Source organism: Balaenoptera borealis (genome assembly GCF_965194805.1).
Source record: "Balaenoptera borealis genome assembly, chromosome: 11".
In the NCBI taxonomy this organism is placed as follows: domain Eukaryota; kingdom Metazoa; phylum Chordata; class Mammalia; order Artiodactyla; family Balaenopteridae; genus Balaenoptera; species Balaenoptera borealis.
In genome coordinates, this window is record NC_138868.1 from 39,105,839 (window position 1) to 39,127,920 (window position 22,082).

At 45.4% G+C, this 22,082-nt stretch overlaps 1 protein-coding gene across 4 annotated transcripts in view; it reads left to right on the forward strand.

The window, feature by feature from the left end:
* Positions 1–22,082, forward strand: part of SERGEF (secretion regulating guanine nucleotide exchange factor) — a 249,553-nt gene that overhangs the window by 89,678 nt on the left and 137,793 nt on the right. The window lies entirely within an intron of this gene.

The following is a 22,082-nucleotide window of genomic DNA, read 5'->3' on the forward strand; positions in this document are numbered from 1 at the left end:
CAGAGAACATGGCAATAACAACCACACTTCTGTCCATCAAGAAGGTCCTGGGAGGGAGTGGGGAGGGGACATAGGCGCAGGCAGTTTGCAGTCATCTAGGCAAGTGGGCAAACTTTTCATTCAATATTTATTGCATGCCTACAACATGCTAGATGCTGAGCTGTGCACTGGTGGATGTGGAGATGAATTCCTAGGAGCTCTGGTTTCAGGAGGCTCCCAGGTAGATTCTGGATCACAACAATCTCTTGGAGTAATAGCAAGGTGGAATGGTTTACTAGGTGGGGATTCAGATAAAGGAAACAATTCAGGGTCATACTTGCTGGACCTCTAGCACAAAGCAGGGAGGGCATGGTTTCTGGAAAAATGCCCAGTGCTGAAAACCAAGGAAAAGGTCGGAACAGGAATGGCAGCACCCTGAGCTTGCTTCTGATCTGCTAACCTCAGATGCTTAAAACCTTTCCTAACTGAGGACAGGACTGACTGCTCAGGGTTGGGCTGGGACTGAGCCTGCAGGTAAAGTCACCTGGTGAGGACACGGAGCCAGGCACTCTGAGACCAGAAGGACATAACCATGCAGGCTTACCGTCTGTTTACTTGCTCACCCTTCCTACCTTTGGCTACTTTGGTTGTAAGAATCATTCTGTGCTTATGGAGAGTAAGGTGCTGGAAGCTTCTCATGATCAGGCCCTCTGGGGTAACAGAGGTGCCAGGAGGCCCCCGTCCCCATCATCACTTACACTAACATCTCCTAGGGTTGAGATGGCATTAGGTGTCTCCTGATGGAGGCAAGTGACTAATGCTTCACTGGGGAAAAAACTGGATGAACGGGTACATGGCTTGAGGCCACAGACCAGGCTGCATTTGAAATTGACATCCAGTGACTAAGCTAGAAGAGGTGCAGTGTTGGTAGTGGTGGTGACAGTCTAGGGGGAGCAATGCATGGCGTCTGCTAGGCCCTCAGTAAATACGTGTTGACTGAGTAGGTATTGACAAAGTGCTTTACAGTATGCAAAACACTTCCAAGTACATTCTTCCCCCAGACTCTGTGAGATAGGCAGAGCATTATACTATACCATTTGATACTGAGGAAGCCGAGGCTTATGGTGTTACGTATTTTGCCCAAGATCGCACAGCTGGTAAATGGCCAAGCTGACACTAGAATTCAGCTCTTCTGACTCTCTTTCTAATGTTTTGTCTTTGAAGACACGTCTGAAAATGCACACAGGTACTGCCAGGGGTCTGGCTGTTGCACATTTGATATTTGGTACTTATTAAAAAGATATCATTTTTTAATGCAAAACATTTTTATTAAAAGGAAATGTGCCTCTCTGTGTGCATTTTTACCAAATTGAGCCCTTGGGTGTCTCTATTTTTAATAAGGAAGAAACACTTGGGTCTGGAACAGCTGAACCAAGCACCATTGCTGCCTACTCATTAGCTCTGTCTAATTAGATTGAAACCAAGGATGGAAGTGGCACAGGCAACCATTTTGTTGTGGCAGGAATGGTCATGTATGGCCTTGAGCCCTCCCTCCCATCCTCTCCCCTCCAGAAGGCCGTTAGGATGTAGCTCCTTTCACAGGACGATAGTATACTTCCGTCACAGAGAGAGAGAGAGATTGAGAGAGAGACAGACAGACAGACTGATTTCTGGAACCCTAGAGATTTGGTGAGTCATTGCATTGCATCTTTCTGTTGGCATCCGGACATGTAGGACAAAGAGGCTATTGTTTTTTCTTTAAGAGCAAACTAGATACAAGCCATTTCTCTGAAGTACTTGGAGGACCTTGGGTTCCTGTAAATAGCTTTTTAAAAAAAAAAAAAAAAAGTACACCTGAAAGGTTTTGTCCCTGAAACTTGGGCCCCAAGTTTGCATGTGAGTAGAAAAGTGCTGGCCCTGATCCCAGGCCTGTTGTAGGTGGTTTTGTCCAGTCCTCAGTGGTGACTTTGACCTCTGGGCCTGCTTACTTGAGTCAAAGCTTTCAGCTGGAATTTTCCATATTCATGCTCCTCTGTTGTTGCACAAACATAAGGCAGCAAATGAGGAGAGAAGGTGATTGATCGAACTCCTGGGCCCACACGTTATATGAAGGAGCCTTGGGGACTGCCAAGGGCCAGTTGCGGTTTTTCTGAGACTAGTTTCTACCTAGCTCCTTGAGCTGGCTTGCTTCATTTCCCCCTCCCTTTACCCGCATCTGTTCCCTTGCCCCCAACCCATATCAGCCCCCCCACCACTGCCCTGTGTTCACCCCCAGTCTTGCCCCCTTTTCCCACCTTCCACACAGGAAGTGCCTGTGCCCTTCCTTCCCTGCTCAGAACACCACATTGGCTCTTCGCTGTCTCCGGGGAGAAGTCTGTTCTCCTTGGCAGAGCATGCAGGGAATTGTTGGCTCTTCCTGATCTCTTCAACCTGTGTGTTACCACTGCTTCTTCGCACAGGCCCTGCTTGTAGCCAGACTTGTAGCAGTTCCTGGACACACCAGATTCTCTCTCCTGCCTCTGTGCCTTTGCACCTGCCAGTCCTTTCACCAGATTTTAGTTCTTTGGCTTTTATTTTTTTAATTAATTTATTTAATTTTATTTATTTTTGGCTGCGTTGGGTCTTTGTTGTTGCACACAGGCTTTCTCTAGTTGAGGTGAGCAGGGGCTACGCGGTGCGTGGACTTCTCATTGTGGTGGCTTCTCTCGTTGCAGAGCACGGGCTCTAGGTGCGTGGGCTTCAGTATTTGTGGCGCTCAGGCTCAGTAGTCATGGCTCGCGGGCTCTAGAGCGCAGGCTCAGTAGTTGTGGCTCACGGGCTTAGTTGCTCCATGGCATGTGGGATCTTTCCAGACCAGGGATCGAACCCATGTCCCCTGCATTAGCAGGCAGATTCTTAACCACTGCACCACTAGGAAAGTCCCAGTTCTTTAGCTTTTAATTCAAATGTTGCCTACTCCTCCGTGAAATTTTCTATATATGCCCAGGCAAAATTTTCTCTCTCCTTTCTCCTCTTAGTAATTCAGATGTATTCTTGCTATATTTTTTAATGACATAATTTTGTAATCACTTGTTTGAATGTTTACCCCTCTTTTTTTACCCCAAATTCATCACGCATTTGCTTGTACATTTGATTTTTGGTACTTTTTAAACAGATAGCATATTTATTTATTTATTTATTTTGGCCGCACTGCTTGCGGGATGTTAGTTACACCACCAGGGATCAAACCTGGGCCCCCTGCAGTGGAAGTGTGGCGTCCTAACCACTGGACTGCCAGGGAATTCCCGATAGGTAGCATTTTTTAAATGCAAAACTGTTTTTTTTTTTTTTTTAAGGAAATGTGCCTCTCTGTGTGCATTTTTACCAAATCAGGCTGAACCCTTGGGTCGCTTTATAAAATAAATATATAAATATAAAGGTCTGCTTTGTACTACTGTTACTACCTAACCATTGTTGAGTTCTGACTCTAATAAATCAGGCATTAGGCTAAAGTAAGGGCTTTACATTCACTCCTTTCCTCCTCCTTGGGCATAGAGCTTATTATTATCTCCACTCTACAGACTAGGAAATTGCGACTTAGAGAGTTTCAGTGACTTGGCAAGATCCCAGTTAGAGAGTTTCAGTGACTTGGCAAGATCCCAGAGCTAGTAATTAGTAGACCTGGTGCTCATGCCAGGCACTATGCTAGATGCCATAGATACAGCATTCAGTATGACATCGTCTCGTCCCTCAAGGAGCTTGTGGTCTAGTTGGTGAGACAGGTAAGTCATTGTCAGTCCAGGATGCTGAGTCCAGTGATGAGGGCGTTTGGGGTGCTTTGGGGGGTGGGGGGAGGGCAGACTGGGGCTGTGCACACCCACCTCTGAGTCCCCAGCACCCAGCACTGTGTTAAGCTGTTTCCCTCTGTGACCTGGACTCCACATCTCAGTCATCGTTTGTTCCGCTCTCTATATCTCATCAGTCCTTCTGCAGCGCCTTCCTCTCCATCAAGTCTGGAATGTGTGCTGCCTACATCCTGGTCCAGGCCCCATTCATATAAACCGATCCAAGTGTGTGAGGATGTGCGTGAGAGTGGGATGGTTTCTGGAGTACCAGGAGTCTCTGGAGATTGCCTGTGCTCAGCTCATTTGTCATTGCCTAGGCTTCCTGGAGCATTTCCATGCTAGGAAAATTTTTCTTGGCCTCAAGACAGAACTTCTAAGAACATGTCCCAGGATTGGGCCCTCTGGCACCATGTCCTTCTCACCCCACCAGCTCTGGCTAGCCTCTGCCATGCACTGGATTCTTGCAGATCAGAGAGCTCTGAGATGTGACTCCTGTTCTCCAGGGGCTTGGGATCCAGTAGCCCAAATCAGGTGAGGGGCAGAAGCCTGTCTAGGTCTAGAGGGTGATCCCTGGGCCTGTGGCAGGGCTGAACCAACAGACAGGAATCAGGTGTGAGGGGAGAAGGTTGCATGGGCAGGGAAATAAGCTGACCTCATAGATGAGTCAGCTGCGGTTGGAGGTGCAGTGGACTGTCCGAGGTTAGAGTAAGGAGACATGTGAGAGCACTAGCCCCAGCCGGGATCATTACCCACCTTTCTCCCTGTTAGAGTAACCCCCATCTGGAAGGTAGTGTCAAATCAGGCAGAGGCTCCAAAGCATAACTGTTTTGATCCAAAACAAAAGGGGTGAACCCAGAGCCTAGAGAGGAAAACATTCTAATTTTTTAGGGACACAAAGAAAAGGAATAAAAGAGTGGGGAGCAAAATAGAAGGAGCCCCTCCTGTGTGCATTGTGCCAGGTTATTATGTAATAACATGTGTGATAGTTAAGTTCACAACAACCCCCTGAGTCTACATTTATTGTTGGGGAAACTGAGACTGAAGTCGTGCAGCTGGTAAACAGAGAGTAGCCTTTGAAGCCAGGTCAGTCCTGAGCTTCACCTCAGCTTGCTGCTTGTTCCCAGAGGACTGAAAAATACGCCCAGGGGAGACAATTGACTAAACTTGAAGTACCACACAGGAAGCCCCAAACTAGCCAGTATGAAAGTGCCAACCAAGGAGCAAAAAGTTGTTAATGCGATCTTTGTCAACATGGGCTAGGAAAAAAACCCCTATGTTTTCTGCAGAGTCAGGTTCTTTTTACTTTCTCTTCCCTGTTCTGGGCATGACTGTCTCTTCCTAGGGTTCTCCAAAAGCTCTGGGTATGATCCTGCAGTCTCTGAGGGAGCCCTCTATCTCACCCTGTTCTGTTGGCATCTTGATGAATAACCCCAAGACAATTTAGGCTGGCCTGCCAGAGCCCTTTCTGTGAGTGTGTGTGATCTGTCTTAACTGCTAGAGCTCATTTGGGCTTGTTTAATAATTGAAGGCCAACGTTAAATGTTTCACAGTTTGTCCTTCGCTGACGGGAGCGGTTTTCTGTGTGTAAGTGATATGCCCTGTTTCCCAAGGACGCTGTGTTTCCTCAAGTGTAGCTGATTCAGCACGCTCAGACGTGGCCACTGGGTCACTTGGATTTCGTCAAGTCCTCTTTTCAAGAGCGATCTCTCATGTTTTACCTTTGCAAGCAAGCATGGGAGGCTCAATGGCTGGGGCTGGAGATCTCTTTACTGGGAATTTGGACTAAGAAAGGTGGGCTACGGCAGACATGCTCAGCTGCTTCCCATTGTTCAGAGGAGTCAGTGCCTTTTGTCACTTTAACACGAAAAGAGAGGCCATTGCAGGTCTAAATACCATCTGTTTACCCTGAACTGGTCATTCTAGGCCGGTTCTAATTGTAGTTTCTCCAAGTCATGTACTTGCTCTTGCTTCCAGACCTCCCCGCCTTCCTCACCTTTCCCCACGCTGCTGACCTCTGTCCTCTTTCTGGCTCAGTCAGGTTTGGCTCTCCCTGGGGTCTGGAGTGAGGGGTGTCTCTCTGCATCTCTGCGGCCTTCTGTGTCTCCCTCTTTCTCAGCACTCATCCCCTTGTGTGGGAGTTACCTGTTCTTGCCTTTCCCCGGTGGACTGAGAGCTCTTTGGGGATGAGGGAATCATGAACAAATGAACAAATTGAGGTAGTTTGTAAATTCTGCTGCTGGAAAAATCACAATAACAATTAAGGAGGAGAATTGATGTTTATTGAGGACCTATTCTGGCCCAGGCACTGGGCTAGCTGTGCTATCTCATTTAATTTTCACAGTGGCCTTGGATGGTGGACGCTAGAGGTTACATGAAGACGGCAAGCTTCCTGCAGTCTTTCATTGTGATCCTTCTGATTTTGGATTGACTCATCATAAATGACCTGCTTCATAATTTAATAATGAGTACATTTGAAACTTCAAAAAAAATGCTTTCTTTCAATTTTTCAGTTTCAAAGTTTAGCATTGAGTACAATAATGTATCAGATGATTGTCAAAATGCAGAACCAACTCTTTTGCCGGAAATAATTACACTTTGCCAACCCCGTTTATTTTGAGCAGCTCCAGTGCGTTAATGTACTGTGCTGTAAACTGAGCCTGTGATGTATGGATTATGCAGGAGGATCGGAGTGGCAATGAAACCAAGGGCAGATCCACTGGATGGGTGGTAAAAGGGAAACAGAACACGTCCCTTTGTTAAATACATTCTCCTGAAGATGAGTTTATAATTTGACAAGTTAGACAGCTGGAAAAATTAGGAGCTGCTTTGCTGGAGAAGCTGGCCTGATTCTTCAAACTTGCACTTGGGAAATGAAGCCATTGGTTCTCTTGGTGATTCTCTGGTCAGAGTGCTTGTTTCTCAGGCTGTAGGCAGTTCAGGATCTGCATACATGGACTTGCCCCAGCCAGGCCAGCTCTGCTGTCTTGTGGGCCTGGTTGCTGTTGGCTCTAATCTCACGTTTCTCACTGCCTGCTCATTATTGCCTCCCAAATGGACCATTGCCCCCTCCAAGCTGTCTAAAGCAAGACTCAGCCTGGCAGAGTGGAAGCTGGAGTTAGATTTGTGTTTGAATTCAGGCTTCCACTACTGAATGAAAACTGTTATTTAGGGGAAGTTGCATGACCTCTCTGAGCCTCAGTTTCCTCATCTATAAAAGGAGGTAATTCATTGAGCAATTATTTATTGAGTGCTTGTTATGTGCCAGCCATTGTTCAAGGCATTTGGGAAATAGACAGAAATCCTTGTCTTGGTGGAATTTACATTTTAGTGAGGGGAGGCAGGGATTAAACTGTGGACATAATGAATAAGAAAATTAGATCATATGTTAGAAGGTAATGAGTACAATAAAAAGAAGAAAAGAGAGAGAGCAGGGTAAGGGACATTGGGGATTCTGGAGGGAAGCTGGGACAAGTGTGGGTTGCAGTCTTCAGTAGGCCTCATTGAAGTGGTGACATTTGAGCAAAGTTGTGGAGTTGGTGAGGGGGTGGCTGTGCAGGTATCTGGTGAAGAATGTCCCAGTGCAAAGGCCCTAAAGTGGGGGCAGGCCTGGCACGTTTGAGAAACAGCAGCGTGGCTCAAGCAGAGAGAGTATGGGCGAGAATAAGGGAAGCTGAGGACAGAAGTCATGGTGTTAATTTCCCTCGGGTTTTGAGGATTAAATGAAGAGGTGTCTGTAAAGTACCTTGCTCTTCCATCAGACTTCCCATTTTCCCAATGGCATTGTCACTCTCCCAGCCACCCAGGATCCAAACTTCAGTGAGACTTTGACGCATGCCTTCTCTTTGCCCCCATTGTCAATCACTTGCTATGTCCTGTAGCTGTGTCTTTCTCTTCCATCCCTTACTTCCTCATTCCCATTGTCCTTAACTTAGCTGGTGACCTCTCATCTGTCCAATCACAGCAGTCTCCTGGCCATTAGATCTGCTGCCTCGGATTCTCCACCACCATCCCTCTTCTCACCCCCATTTTTTCCAGACCATGAGGCAGTGTGGAGCCATCTCTCTCCTGCTTATGACCCCTCAGCTGCTCAGTAGTGCTCTCACTTGTTCATTCCTTTGTTCATACATTCAGCATCTTTTGAGCATCTACTAACACTCAAAGTCATTTCAGTAAAGTCTAACAGAGGAAGCAGACTAGAAAATAAAGTACAATACCAATTCAGAAATGTTTGGTTTTTACCCTAGCTTGTTTCATAAAGGACTTGGAGTTCAGTGATTTATTATGTAATATGATGAGCAATGTGAAGCACCTCTCTCTATATGTACAAAGTAAAGTTCTCAACCTGGCATTGAGAATCTCCCCTGCTTTGGTGCAGACCTGCCTTTCTGTGCCTTCATTTTCCACATCCAAGGTAAGTGAGCCTATTGCTTCAACCAAGGGGATAAGTTGCAGTTCTACAACACGGCCTTCTCCTTCACACCTCCACGCCTTTGTTCACACTCTTCCATCTGCCAGGAGTGCCAGTTTTGCCTAATCCATGTTCTGCCTACCCTTTTGGACTCAGCTTTACATGGCACCTCCTTGGGAAGTCTTCCCTGATCCTTATGTCCTAAGTGATCTCTCCCTTCTCTGACCTTCCACAGCATTTCTCTTGTCACTCACCACTTTCCACCTTGGATTATAGGTAGGGATGTGTGTGTGTGTGTGTGTATACTTTATTTTCCTTACTGGACTGTGAATTCACTGAGGCATGGATCATTTTCATCTTTTACCACCCATAGCACCTGGCACAGCAGCTTTTCCAGAGGAGGCACTCAGTGAATCTTTGAGTAAGAGAGTGAATGGATGTTTCCCAAGCCATAACATCTGGGGGGGGATTTGCCTTGGCAGTTCTTTCTCTTATGCTGATATGAATGAAGTACTAACAAGTTTGTGGAGCCCAGGTGTATCGACCCTTCAGGGAGCTGCTATCATCTGGTGCTATAACTCAGAATGCATTTTCTTGTAGAAGCCGTGACGTAAATAGTTTCTATGAGTAATCCCATCAGTAGTTCCAAATATCTGACTTAGAAACACACGCTTTTGGCGGCTTGCTTGTTCTTAAGTTGGGGACGGCCTCTTTTTTTGAAGATGCTCCATTTGTACTGGCAGGGAAGCAGTGTCTGCTTAGCCAGACTGTCAACCACTTTCCACAGGCACCAGGAGGTGAAGAAAGGGACACAGTCTTAGGTCACTCAGAGATGACCACCTCTACCACTTCTTAGCTATGTGAATTTCAGCAAGTTACTTTACTGATTTGAGCCTCAATTTTCCAATCTGTAAAACAGGAATAAAAATACCTACCACTAGGCTTAATGAGGATGAACAAGGTAACCTGTATAAAGGACAGTGCCTAGTAAGTACTTATAAATGCCATTTAACAACACTCAAAACAACAGTACATTTATTTCCCTTTTATTTTGTGCATCTCTGAAGTTCCTGTGGTCTAGGACAGTGCTGCTCAGATGGTATGGTGCATGTGAATCACTTCATTAAAATGCATAATCTGATTTAGTAGGTCTGGGATGGGGCCTGAGATTCTTTGTTTCTAATATGCCATGCTGCTGATCCAGGGACCGTACTTGGAGTAGCAAGAGGTTAGGGTGATGGCTCTCAAGCTATGGCCTGCCTCCAAGTCACCTGGAAAGCTCGTTAAAGTGGAATTCTGGGCCCCACCTCTAATGATGTATTCATTTAGTAGGTCTGGGGTGGGGTCTGAGAATTTTCATTTCTAATAATTTCCAAGGTGATGCTGATGCTGCTGGTCAGGTGCCACACTCTGAGAACCACTGTGCTAGTGAGATAATAGGGATGAAGTTAATAAGAAAAAAGAGGGAAGTAATGGTAGTTCTTGAACTCCAGGATACTTGTGCTCTCTGCTCTTTTGGTTGTAGAAGTCCGTGTGGTAACTATCAATATTATCTGACCAGGCTCTGGAATGTCTTATTAATAATTAAATAACAACAACAAGCAGCACTTTCTGAGCACTTATTATGTGCCAGGCACTGTGCCAAGAACTTTATAGTTTCATTTAATTCTGATAAAAATCCTACTGAAATGGATACTGTGATTTTCTAGCTTGGCGTTTCCCATGTTAACCAGTTCGTAAGAGTCATCTGGTGTGATTGCTAAAATTACACATTTCTAGGTCTCTACCCTGGTGATTTAATTTGGTGAGGCCCAGTGCCCCCGGTGATTCTTACAGTCAGGTAAGCCTGGAAATCTCTCCTCTAGTTAATCAGCTCTCTACTTCTCTTTCATCTATGTCCAATATTAAAATTGCCAATTTCAAAGAAATACTCTAGCAATATAACACAATATATTTGATACTAAAAGTTACACTAAGTCAAAAAATATTTTGATGTTTCAGAAAACCCTTTGGGAGTCCTAGATGCCTGGGAGCCCTCATTTTGACCCTCCCTGGACTGTAAAGTTGCAGAAAGACCAGGTGATAGAGCATTCTATTTACTAGAAGGCTAAGGAAACCCATGCCAACTGAATAATATTTGGCTCTCTTGAAGAAAAGCATTTTGTTTGGAATGTTTTTCTAGAAAATTGGTCTCCATTGCATCCAGATGGATTCTATGATTCCACAGGATTTTAAGAAAGATGAAAAGAAGATACTGTACTTGCTTCTCTACAGGCCAGAGCTTGCTTGCCCACACCAAGGCCAGCTGGCCAACCACTTGCTTGGAGCATGCATACCCCATCACTGCATCAACAGCCCCAGCACCTGCTGGTCTTCCTTACCTCTCCAGGGCCTTAAGCTCTTCTCTGGTTTTCCAGCCACTGGCTTCTTTGCATAAGCTTCCCCATTTAGCCGGGGGTTGTGTGTTCCATATTTCATTGGAACTATGGCTAAGGATGGAAAATGGGAAATGTTCAGAGTTGTATTTATAGTTGGAAATTCACCAACCCCTCGCCTGCTCTGGGGGATCTTGTCTGTCTGCCTTGATGGGGGTGGTGGAATGGGGCAGTGAGGTGTAGCAAGGGTGAAGTTGTCTGTTAAATGCACCACGTTTTAGCTATCAGGAGAGACTTTTCTGAAACCGAAGAAAATTGAGACTTTCTTTAATGCTATTGATGCTAATCTGAGTTACTTCTTGGTCCAGTTGAGGTAACAACCCTCAGAATAACTTTCTGATGCTAATTGGAGAAGTGTTTCAGTTTGATGGAATGAGCACTGGACCCAGAGTCAAAAGAGGTGGGGACTCAGGTCAGCTCTCCCTCTCACTTCTGTGTTCTTAGGTCATTTAGATAATCACCTCTCTGGATATCACCTTTATCTTTAAAATTTGGAGATCTAGTGCAGGGATCTCAGGATCAGCTTGGTATTCTGTGATCTTCTGATGACCTATTCCCAGGAACATGTGCCATCACAATAACTTGTCCCAAAATACAGTCAGATTCACCCACTCAACCAATATCTGTTGAGCATCTAGTGTATTTCAAGTACTGCCCTGGACACTATGGGTGATATAGCCGTAGATAAGCCACACAAATCCATTCACTCATTCATTCTTTCATTCATGCATACACAATCATTTATTTATTGAGCATCTATTATATGCCAAGCACTGTGCAAAAAGCTGTGAGTGATACAAAGATGAATTAGACACAGGTTTCATTGTCAGGTAACATGCTGTCTTGAAGGTAGATAAGATATACATAAATAAAACTGTTTGTAACTACTCTCTCTAAAAGAGACCCTCTCCTTTTGTTCTCCATCCCCTTACCCTACTTTTAATAGCATTTATCACCTGACCTTATATTATCTGTTTCCTATCTGTCTCTCTCCCAGAATGTAAGCTCCATGAGAGCAGGGGCTTTGTTTTGATCACTGCTACATTCTAGTACCTAGAATAGTGCATGCACAGAATAAACACTCAATAAAATCTTTTCAAAATAAAATATCTACACAAGAAGCTAGAAATTATGTCTATATTTATATAAAATTCTATGTCTGTTTATATAAAATTCTATAAAGTTATGGCTATTTATATTTGTATAAAACTTCCCTTCAGTTCAGTGAAGGGAACGATCACGTCTAACTAGGACAATGGTCTTTAAATCCTGCACATTAGAAGCACCTTGTGAACTTTAAAAAAAAAAAAAAAATCAGTTGCCCAGGTCCTACTCCATACTGATTAAATTGGCATCTCTGAGTGATGATTGGGCATCAGTATTTTATAAAAGCTCCCCAGGTAAAGATAATGGTAGCTAAAATAATGTGAACTAGTATAATCAGGGGAAGCTTCATGGAGGAGGTAGGGTTTGAGATGGCTTGAAAATCTGGTAGGATTTCGATAAGAAGGAAGCATTCCGGATGGAGTACACAGCATAAACAAAGTGCAGAGACAAGAATTACAGGCAGAGTTCAGGAATCAGAAGTAGTTCATTTGGGCTGGAGCCTAAAGAGCATGAAGGGGAATAATTGAAGCAACATTATAAAGGTCGGCTGGGGCCAGTTTGAGAAGGTCTTTGAATGCCAGGCCTTGAGATTTCAACTTCATTCGGTTTTATAGCCAGTGAGAATTGTGAATGGTTTTTAAACAGAAGTGACGTCATCAGACCTCTCCCTGGCTGCCCTTGGAGGATGGCTTGGAAGCAGACAGGGAAACCAGTTAGGAGGTGGTACCATGGTCCATGTAATGTGGGCTCAGCCTAAGGTTGCATCACTGGTGTTGGAGAGAAGGGCTGACGTAGAGCTAGGCTGCAAAGCCTGCCCACCCTCCAACTGCAGGTCTTCTTTGAGGGCTCTTGGTGGAATGACTGGCATTGCAATGATCAGTACCTTTTGATAAAGCCAGGCTCCGCTGGCATCCCTAGCCCAGTTTTTTCCTATGCATGACTGATGAACTGATAGTGCAGCTAGGCCTCCTTCCTGAAATGATAGGCCATTTTATCTAGAGAAACAGGTCTACATGTGGAACTCAGTACCATGCCGGGCTACCTTTGAGACAGAGGTTTCTGTTATTTTAACACTGCAATGTGTGTCTTTGCTTCATCTCTAATTCCAGCACCATGGACAACATGGGGTATGACTACCAGTATCTGGAACTGCTAATTTCCTAAGCCCTGGGTGTACTGAGGAGAGCCTGCTTCCAGAGACAGCTTTGAGCAAGGGCTGGGAGCCATGGGCCAGGGGGTATATTTCCAGTAGCCTCATAGCAGAATGTTCATCTACAAAGAACTGAAGTTTCTGGGGGCACAGGACATCTGCATAGGCAGGGACACCATATGTGTGTGGGGCTGGGGAAAGCAGGGTTGGTGGAGAGAAGACGGTGATTGGATCTAGTTTGCTGATACAGGCTTGTGCTGAGAGTACTGCCTGCCCTTGGCCAGATGCTGCCAGTAGCTGGTGCATCCCCAAGGTCATATACTACTCAAAAGGACAGGCAAGCAAGAGTTGCTAGTAGAGATATTTTTTTCCTCCTCTGTATCTGTTTTGCCAGGGCTGACCTTATTCACAGTCAGTTTCAGAATGTCAGTCCCTCAGAAATGCACAGACTTTACGGTTTGCAAGGAGCTTTCACACCCTTTATCTCAATGGAATGTCACAACAGTCCTGTGACTTAACTAGGACAGGAGTTGTTGATCCATTTTACTGATAAAACTGGGCCTAGGATGGGGTTAGGTAGTTTATTCTAAAGTCACGTAGATATAAAGCATAAAGGCTAGGACTTGTTCATGCAGGAGCTAAGAGGCCACTGGTCAGGGCTGCTTTAGATGGCATTTATGCACATTGCAGTAGAAGAAGTTAAGGTTTGGGCTCCTTCACTCCTGACACTCCATTGCTTACAGATGTAGTACTGGCTTGTCCTCTATATAAGTCTCGTAGTGTAATGATGCCGTAGCCATATCATCAGTAAGACATCCATACTGTGACAGTTACTTGCACAAAATAACACATTATTCTGTGCCATCCCTGCTGGGCTCTATCTAGCTTACAGGGTCACCCTCATTAGCACCATTCTTTTGGATTAAGCATTGCCCTTTCCAGCAGCATCTCCCACTGGAAACGGTAACATATTAGGCCCCTCATATCTTGAAGTACATTCATTTATCAACACCGTGTTCCTCCCCTTCCCAAGGAATGTGGAACAACTTATAAGCACCAGATGCCTTGGGACAGAAGAAGCTCAGCTGTGGTCAACATTCATAATAATAGATGACCAATTACATTGTTCTCTTCACTTACAAAGTATCTTATATCTCATATGTTCCTTTAAAGAATTCTATGAAATCGGTATTATGTTCCCATTTAACAATGAAGAATCTAAGATTCCTAGAGAAAATAAAAAGCTTGGCTTGCCCAAGGTCACAGAGCTAGTAGGTGGTGGAGCCACCTAACTCCAAACCCTATTCTCTTTCCATTGTACCCCCTGGCTTCTCCTACCAGTATCTTCTCTTTGATCTCTTAGGCTTGTTCTGGCTTAAGCTCCAGGCTTTTTCTGTGATTCTAAGCTAAACTATTTATTACTTTCTCTGTAGCTTCTCTATCTTTTTAGACTTGGAAGATTCCATAGAATCCAGCAGGAAGAAGTTTATTCCTATTAGACCCTGAGATTCTTCTGTGACTTCCCATGCTGACTCTGGAACTCCATCCATCTCCCTTAGCTAGAGCTCCCACTGGTCTCTGCCTTTATTTTTCCCACTGTCAAGTTTACCCTTGGTCTGAACCTTAGACCCTTGTTTTTTTTTTCTCCTAATTTGTCCCATGTTTCTCAAGGTTCTTCCTGTCAGTCTTACTTCCGTGATAGACTAAGGCTCCCCCTCCTATCAAGTAGGCTCAGTTTCCTGCATTTATTTACTTATTCTTTCAGTCACTCATCAACCGTTTCCTGAATGCCAATGTCAAGCACTGTATTTAGGCACTGGGGGTTCCAAGATGTTAAAACATGCTTGAGGAGACCATGAGGAATCAGGAGCCTTTACACTTCAATATGGTAATGGTTGTAAGGGCATAAACAAATGTTTTTTAAGGAGCATAGGAGGAGGGACATGTGATCCAGATCAGGGGTGGGGCAGGGGCGGTTGGAGAAGTTTTCTTGGAAGAGATCATTCTGAGCTGAGTCCTAAGGAATGGGTTGGAGTTGGCTTAGAGTGAGTGGTGGTGGTTGTTGGGGAAGTTGTGGGGAGGGCAGAGTGCCAGCCAGAAAGACCTACTTATGTAAAGACCCAGAGCTTCGTGTTCAGGGAACTGAAAGCACTTTGGCCTTATTGGAGCAGAGATTGTAGTGGTCGTGAGGATGAGGCAAGAGAGGTAACCTGGAACCAGATTGTACAGGGCTCTTATTTTGTCCTGAAGGTGATGAGGGGTCATAGAAAGCTCTTAAGTAGAGGAGTGACTTGTTTAGCATAGCATTTTAGAAAGATCGCTATGGTGGCAGGGGAAGGGTGGATTGGAGAGACACACAGAGAGAGAGAGAGAGAGATAAGAGGTGAGTCAGAAGACTGTGGCAGTGATCGAGGCCTGAGTTGATGAGAACTTGAACTAAGGTTATAATGGAGGGAAGTAAATGGATTCAGAATATACAAGAGGTGGAATTTCTGGGGCTCCTAGCTGATTAGCTGTCCATGCAGTTGAGAGGATGCATGCTCTTTTGTCTCACCCTTACCTGTGTCTGTCTTGCCTTCTCCTTCATGCAGTCCCTGTGGCTGTCAGAAGAGAAACCTGCCGTTTGTTTCCTAGCTGGCTCTGTTTACCCATCCCCCTTCCGTTACCCCATTCTCCCTGCAAGGTCCTTCTCCTTCTGGCTAACCCTGCCTTTATCATCTGTCTGGTCAATGTCCAGGGCATTCTTTCTATTTGCATTTGGAAACCTGAGTGACACTTCAGGTCAACCAAGAGGTGTCCCTCAGGTTTCTGTCTGGGTAACCCTCATTCTCCCTCTGCCTGGATAGTGCCAGCCGCTTCTAGGAGTGTACCTGGGGAGGAGTGAGATATAAGGTAACTTTATTTGCTGAGTTACCTCTAAAGGAGGAAAAGGCAAGATTCCGTCTTGCATTTTTAGAATAAAAAATCTTTAGGGGAATTCCCTGGAGGTCCAGAGGTTAGGACTCCATGCTTTCACTGCTGAGGGCCCGGGTTCTATCCCCGGTCAGGGAACCAAGATCCCACAAGCCATGCGGTGCAGCAAAAAAAAAAAGAAAGAAAGAAAGAAAAAAATCTTTAAACATGGGAAAGAACATGTAACTAATTCCCATTAAGAGAAGAAGAAGCTCAGTGTGGGCAGATTGAGATGCTCCATGTTGGTGACATTCGGAACTGTCCTTTCCTTGGCTGTGCCGGTGGGTTTAATCCTTTATGGAATAGAATACAGCATTGGCATCAGAAGGGGCCTTGGAGATCATCCAATTCATCATCCTCATTTTGCAGAAGAGGACTTTGAAGTTTCTAGGGGTGGTGTGGTTTGCCCAAGGTCACTATTAGCTAGAAGCAGAACCGGGACCAGAATCAGTTCTTGTTTCACTCGCTCCATAAAAGTACAGGATTCTTTTTTTCCATAAGTTTGACAGTTTGACAATCTGGAGAATCAGACTTACAGGCTGTTTTAATGGTAAATCTAGTTTGATAGTACACCCCCCTTCTCAATGGACTGGAAATAGCTTGTCCAAGGTCGCAGGGTGAGTGAGGGGCAGAGGGGCCTCCAGGCTTGTACTCTAGTGCTCTTTCCAGCACAGCCCAAGGTCTCACCCAGGGCCCAAGACTTGGACAGCTTGGCTCCACGGACACTGAACAGAATCATTCTTCGCATGCATCGCAACCACAGTCGACTTCGTAAGATCCGAAAGACACGATTTCCTTCTTTCCTCTTTTTTCCTTGAGTGTTTCTTTTTTTTTTTTCTCCCTTATTTGATAAAAGTGTGTGGCTGCGGAAATTACGTCAGTTTAATTAGGCTGCTTGACACAGTACTTTTCCACTGAGTTTACTAGGAACTGTGAATTTGTTGTAGCAAACTGCACTGCAGGCTGCAGTATCTGATTGGCATGCCAGGAGCATCACTAGCGCACAGCTAGAGACTGGGGAGAAAACTGGGTCAGGAAGCAGGCCTCCCGTACCTGCAGCGGCTGCGGAAGGCGACGCAGAGGCGGCAGGTGGCCACAGCATGGCACTGTCTCCCAGGGCCTGCACCACCGAGCACCCCGCCCCCCAAGCTCTGTGCTGCAGCCCCGGCCCACCCTTTCCTTCGCAGGTGATTGTTCCTCTGGCCATTTTGCCTTCTGTTGCTCTACAGACCGCAAAGCTATTATACCTGGCAGCTCAGGAATGACTTTTCCTCAATAAAAAAAGCCAAAGATTGGTTCAGATAGAATCTTCATTAGCCACTGGTATTCCAAACCATGAAACAAGTCTTTTGGCTTTCCAGAGCTGGGTTTGTCAGGGGGCTGCGACTGGGTTTGAGGGTCCTGCACAGTGCTGAGGAAAGGCTTGGTAATATTTCCATTTGTCTCTCTCCCGGTTTCCCTTCCTTTCTCCCGCCCAGAGATTATTGAATTCATCTCTGAAAGTCTCAGTGCTGAGCAGCAAGACAAATCAGGGTCTCCTAGAGGGAAGAGTGAGTGATTACGCCAGTAGGTTCAGGGGAAACTTCCTGAAGGCAATTGCATTCGAGCTAGGCTTTGAGCAGTGAATTGGATCAGCACAGGAAGAACTGAGGGGAGAATGCTGGTGTTCTGCCATGCTGGCCTCAGAACTGCCTTGTGAAGGCTGGAGACCTCCCCACTCATCTGGGGCTAGAATCTATCTCAGCATGTCGGAGCTCACTGGGTCCCTAAGGATCTGTTCTTCTAGGCTTCTTATTTTGTAGATGGGCAAATGAAGGCACAAGAGGAAGAGGCTGGAAGATAGACCAACCCAGTGCTTGTAAAACCACACTATGCCCAGGCATGCACTTGTCCTCATTTCTAACAGAGCTCTGAGAACATCCACTCCTTCTTCTGGGTTTCACTCCTGTCATTGTCTTTTGACTCCCATCATGTGAACTCAGAGATGCCCAGTGATCTCCACCTGTAAATTACCCATTAGGGAAGGAACCTGGGTCCTGCTGGCATTGGATTTCTAGGTCACTCGGATCCTTGCTGGATAGTCGTATTCCTTTCCTTCCTCAGGCCAAGCCAGATCAGGCCAGGACTGCTTTTTCAGAAGGGCAGGTGCCCCCCCAAGAATGCTTGGTAGGAATGGGTCTTGCCTCAGAGCAAGGGCTCAAATTCTCAAAGTCAGAAAAGCTGAGCATGGCAGGAATCCAGGCCATTGTACTTTTATGTTATTTTGTGAGAAAATTCAGCTTATTTTGGCTGAAAATTGTTTTCAATAAACTATACTTAAATTTACTGAAATTTGCTTTAAAGACAACTTTTGCTAGACCATTTTAATTCTGTACAGCATCTCTTTTCCCTTTTGAGGCGAAATCAGAGGGTGGGAATAAAACAGTCTCCCTAGTAATTTTCCCTGGATGTTTTGGATGGTCTCAATTCAATATGCGAAATTCTGTCTTCGGATCAAGTACTGATGTCACAATTGAAATGCAGAAATGTATACTAATTTTGGATAAATCCACCAAAGTTTGCTGATCAAATGAATAATTTGTGCAGGATCTTTCAAAGCCAACTTCAAGGCCAACTTTTTTTTGGAAAACAGTTGATAATTCAAATGTCAAGTAGTCTCTGACATGAGCTAAGTGGAGTGAACAGAAGAACAAGCCCATTAGAATAGTCATCAGAGGGCTTCCCTGGTGGCGCAGTGGTTAAGAATCTGCCTGCCAATGCAGGGGACACAGGTTCGAGCCCTGGTCTGGGAAGATCCCACATGCCGCGGAGCAACTGGGCCCGTGAGCCACAACTACTGAGCCTGTGCGTCTGGAGCCTGTGCTCCGCAACAAGAGAGGCCGCCATAGTGAGAGGCCCGCGCACTGCGATGAAGAGTGGCCCCCACTTGCCACAACTAGAGAAAGCCCTTGCACAGAAACGAAGACCCAACACAGCCAAAAATAAATAAATTAAAAAAAAAAAAAAGAATAGTCATCAGACATTCTGGCTGCGAAGATCAGCCTTTGATGGCCCTGGTAGTCGGCTGGCCAGAACAGATCCAGTCCTCCTCAAATCAGAGGTTCCTTTATTTTATTTTACTTTATCTTATTTTATTTTAGGTCAGAGCAGGTGGTTTTAAATGCCTCTAAATAATTTTCCTGGCTTTGGAAGTTTATATTCATTTGCAAATGAGTAGGCCTTACATCTAATTGGTATTTGCTGAAAGAAAGGGAGAGAGGGAAGGGAGGGAAGGAAAGAAGAAATGCTTCTTGATACTTGGCAGGTTTCCACCCTGAGGCTGACACATTCATAGAAATTTCCATATATTCTCATTTTGGGGTCATACTAGGACTTGTCGCTAGAGTGAACATCATCTGAATGTTCATAGAAGTGGTTGGAAGAGACAGAAAAGCTGGAGAGAGACTGTAATTTGAAGTTTGCCAAGAACCACCTATCTTCCTTAACAGGGTTACATAAAGGAAGTGAAAGGCAGGGCTGCAGTCACAGTGAAATGCCCGGGCAGGCTCAGTCTGGCCTGACGGGGGCCCTCTGGATAGTCTTTCCTGAGTTTGTCCACCCCTGGCCACGGCCTCTTTAGTCATGGACACTTAAGAGTGGTCCTTAGTTCTCAACCATTCATGTTAGCTGTTGCCGAGGGCAACTTGGAGAACCCACGCTCCTCTTCTTGAGGACCCCTCTCTGCTCCACTGGTTTAGGCTGTGGCCCATGCTCCCATTTCCAGCCTTAGCAATGCTTTTCTGTTTCTTGGAGCCCTCATTAGCCCTCTTTAAGGAAGAAAGGATATGAGACAAACCAGGATAAGGTCTAATGCAGTGGGTTTCTCACATTTTCTCTTCTTCCCTCTGACACTTCCCTGAATGGACTCCCCTGGCCCTAGATGCCCACCCCTCTGTTCTGGGCATAGAGCAGATATGGGCTAGCTGCTCTGGTGCTTTATGGTCATGCCTTCAAAGCTTGTAAAGCTGAGGTGGAGGAAGGATTGTTCGATGCTGATGGCTGTTGTTTTGTCCTTTAAGACCATCCACAGGGCATAGAGATTCCCCTTTTCTTCTCTCTCCATGGCTGTCCTCTTGCCTACTTTGGTGACTCCCCGATTCTGGGGCCGGTTAGAAAGCTCAAGCAGCTTCAGTGTGTCTCTTCCTCACTTTCATATATATCCATTCAATTATCAAACCTATGATTTCACCCCTGCAATGTCCCTCAAATCTATCCCCATCTTCTCACTTCTCTTGTCATGTGAACAACTGCAAATAAGCTTCTCTTCTCAAACCTCTTCTCTGGAAACATCTGCCCTGGTTGCAGCCTTCACAATGTCAGCTTCCACTGCTTGCTGCCAAGGCCCCTCATCATTTACTTGTTTGCATCTCAGGCTCTTATATTAAATGTTCGTTAAACGTTCTATGATCCATCCAGAGCAACCTTGTCAGAACAGAGAGGGGGAAAAGCAAATATCTATCTTCTTTCTTGTCATTTCTCTCAGATGAATGAATTAAATATTTTTATTGCCTTGAAGATTAATTATCTTTTGTCCCTGGGCCAGCTTTAATATTCTCACTGTATCTTCTTGTGACTGGGACCTGACAGCTGGAACTTATGCCCCTACTCTAAACCTGTGCTTTCACCAGGTTTCTCAGCATCTCTGTACAATGTGGGCTTCTGCAGTGAGTCACAGCCCAGGGATTCAGAGAGATTGGAGTCTGACCTGCAGGATTTAGATTAGGTACTAGATCATAGATCTTAGAACTGAGAGACCTCCTGAAATCTTCTGGTCCTTTCTGGCACATGAGATATTGTCATTACACTTAACAAATAAAACACCTGAGACCCAGAGAGTTTAAGTGACTAAGCCATGGTCCCCCAGCTCATAAATTCTGGACCCTAATACCAGACTAGACTTTAGGCTGTAAATGTACTTTATCCTCTCTGGGTAAGGCAGCTATTTGTAGAAGGCACCGACTCTCTGAGTTTCTCTTTACAAATAAAACAATATGGGACCCCCTTTTTGCAGTCCTATGCCTTGTCAGTGTAAGGAAGGAAAGGCAGCCTAGAAGTGACCTCCTCCCAGACAGGTGATGTCTGGTGGATAGGCAGACATCCCCTGTCCCTTGTTCCCCAGAGAGCTCAAGGGGTAGGCCTGTGGGACACTTTGTCCTACATGATTCTTGTTCAGTGAATCCCTGTAGGCCCTCATGTACAAAAGGAGTGTTTTGTTTGTTTCTAAGGTGGTTTCTCAGTCCCTCAGGACCACCAAGCACTGCTTCCTCATTTCTGCCTGTGTTCCACTTCAAGACAAAAGAGTAGACTAGTGTCCTTCCTGCATGTGCCTTATGCCCTCCCCACCTCCCAGCTATCTCTCAGTTCTCTGGGTGTTCTTCTGTTCTCCTAATTACCTGAGCCTGGAGTCCTCTGTGACTCGGCTTGATAAGCATTCTCCAGTCATTTAGTCTGTCAGTGCTCACCAACCCTGTCATTTTTTCCCTTGGACGTGCCTTGCAGAGCCAGCTGTTCCTGTCTGCTCTCTTGTGGCCGCCATCTACCATAGCCAGGTAGCTGTGCCCTCTTTCCTGGATCACTATACCAGCCTCTTAGTGATTTCCTGGTCCTTTGTCCTTCATCCATCATGCAGACTGGTAGACTCTAAACGCTGCCCCACTTTTGAATTTAAAACTCCCTGAAGCTATCAGACCAAACATTCCAGCTCTTTCATAATCTAACCTTCCATCTCTAGTATGAGTTGTTCATACTGTCATACTGGGCTACTCATGTCTCCTACATATTTAGTGATTCTCTGCTCATGTATTCCCTCCATCTCTCTCTCCTTCCTTCATTGAAAAAAATATAATAACTATAAAGCATGCAAAGTTTTATTGGTTCAACAAGTACTGCTGTGTGAAAGGGAGGAATGGGGTTTTGGATTTGGTGATTTACCTACTGTGTGTTGATAGTTTGCATATATTACCTTTTTTAATCTTCTTGATATTCCTGTGATTTAGGTTGGGTTATGTTCGTTTTATAGATGTGGAAACTGAGGCCCCAAGGAAAAAAGCACATTCTCTTCTGCCATGCCATGGACCTGGTGCTAGAGGTGGAGTGGTAGGTAGGAACTAAAAGGTCTCTAGGCTGACAGCGGGGGTAGGGCATGCACTCAAACAGCTGTCATGGAAAAAGATGCCTGTTGTCCTGAG